Source organism: Myotis lucifugus, unplaced genomic scaffold (assembly GCF_000147115.1).
Source record: "Myotis lucifugus unplaced genomic scaffold, Myoluc2.0 scaffold_420, whole genome shotgun sequence".
In the NCBI taxonomy this organism is placed as follows: domain Eukaryota; kingdom Metazoa; phylum Chordata; class Mammalia; order Chiroptera; family Vespertilionidae; genus Myotis; species Myotis lucifugus.
Genome location: NW_005871468.1, coordinates 818,952 through 821,033, shown reverse-complemented (window position 1 = coordinate 821,033; position 2,082 = coordinate 818,952).

Below are 2,082 nucleotides of genomic sequence, written 5' to 3'. Positions count from 1 at the left end.
GCTGCAGCAGGGCGGCCGGGGGGAGGGTCCGCCCTGGCTCCGGGAGCCCTTTATTGTGTGGGGGACCTGGCAGTGGCCCGCCACGGAGCCTTCCTGGCCTTGTGCATCTGGGGGTCACACCCGGATCCCCTCGAATCAGCCTGGAATGGGGTCAGAGGGAGTGCGGGGCTTTGTGGGCCTGTGGTGGGCGGATGCGGCCCCGGGACCTCGGAGGCCCCCCGGCCGGGCCTTCCCCGGGAACGAGGGCCCCGGGAAGGAGGTTGGCGGCTCGGTGGGTCCGGGCTCAGCCCGGGAGGTTTGGGCAGCGCGGCCCCTGCCTGTGGCCTCTGCCCGTGACCGTTATCTGTTCGGCGGGGCCTCTGCAGCTCCCGTCCGGATCACTGCGGCTGGTGGAAGGGGGTGGGGTGGGTGGGGTAGGGGAGAGCAGGCGGGGAAGATCCAGGCTGCAAATGAAACAAAGACGGCTGTTTTCGCTGAATAATATAATACCAAATATAATACTTGGGCTTTGCCGAGATTTTGTGTGGTTTTTTTTTTTTTTTTTAACATGGAAACTGAGGATTCTTTGAGGCAGGCTTCATTATTCCTGATATGGTATTCACTCTGGAAAACTTGAACCTATTTATTGTTTCCTTCCCTTCATCAGTCCGTCCTTATTCATTATTCTGTTTAGTCCCGTGCTTTTGGTGTTGATGTATATGCCCTGTCTGTCTCCGATTCTGGAAAAGTGGCCATTTTATGCTTCTCCTTACTTCTGCATCTTAAATTCAGTTCTTGCCCGTTTTCTTATCTGGAGAAAGCAGATGGTGTCATTGTGCGATATAGCACGAGCTCTTACAGCAAAGGGATGTGACCCGAGAGCCGGGCTTTTTATTTGGGCTCCTTGGGGAAATGATTACAAATGAAGACAGGCTGGATGGAAGGTGAGATGGAGGAAATTTTGAAGGGCACGTTGTGTGGTGAAAGGCTATATGCGGCTGTGGCTTATGTACTTTCTCATCATATAGAAATGAAAATTCCTGGTGTTGGGTTCACATTTCAGAAATAATGTAACACAAATATTAACTGAGAGATGGTGCAGGCCATGACTAGCCATAGTGTCCTTTCGCGTTTGGTTTGTATCTGTGCTCATTTGATTAAGCAGAATATTGGTAAATTAACAGACTTGCAGGTCTCTGTAGTGCAAGTGACCTCCGAGATAGTGTTACACAAATTGGGACAATTTCTGTTTTAGTGAATCTGTCATAGAGGGATGCACTATCATGGAAAATTTATCCATTTTTGTTTGGCTTTGTATGCAAGATACTCATAAGATTTAATTGTTTCCCTGTATCCATACTTTGTTTGGTACGTGCTGGACGGCAGTTGAGAAATGTTCTGGGTGGCGTTTTATTGGAAGTCAAAAATGGTCCAGTGGGAGGGAACGCAGGAGTGTGTGCCCCTAAAACCAATGAAGGACATAGGGCTTTGACTCTGTAGGGGGTAAATTCATACACATATAAATGATTTAACTATAATTAGGCAGTTATTTCAAATGATACCAAGAACCTTTGTGTCTCCTGCAAAGAGGTTCCTATTTATTCGTTTTTCCCCTAAGTATAGTTTTTTTTTATATAAAATATAAAGCATTTCCTAGGTTGTGCGAGTGTGTTTATTGGCCGAGCCTGTACTCTTGAAGCCTTAATTGATAGGGTTTTTACTTAGTAGAGAGGCAGTATATAGTGCACATCATGCCCTTCAAAATTCCCTCCCTGTCACCTTCCACTGTTGTAGAATGAACTCAGGAACTGAACTCTGGGTTTACGCCCAGCTCTGCTACTTGTTAGCTGGTTTTTGGCTTTCTCTGTGCCTCAGGTTCCTCATCTGTATAATGAAGATATAAATAGTACCTACTTCATAGGGCTTTTGTGAGGATTAAGAGTTGATATATGTAAACTGCTTAGAATAGTGTCTGGCCATAATTAGTGATATATAACAACAGTATTTGCTATTTTAAATATTGTGATATTATCCTTTCCACAAGGCAAAGCATTTGGGAGTGGTTCACTTTAAATACCAGTATTATCAAGATTGGGTCCCAAA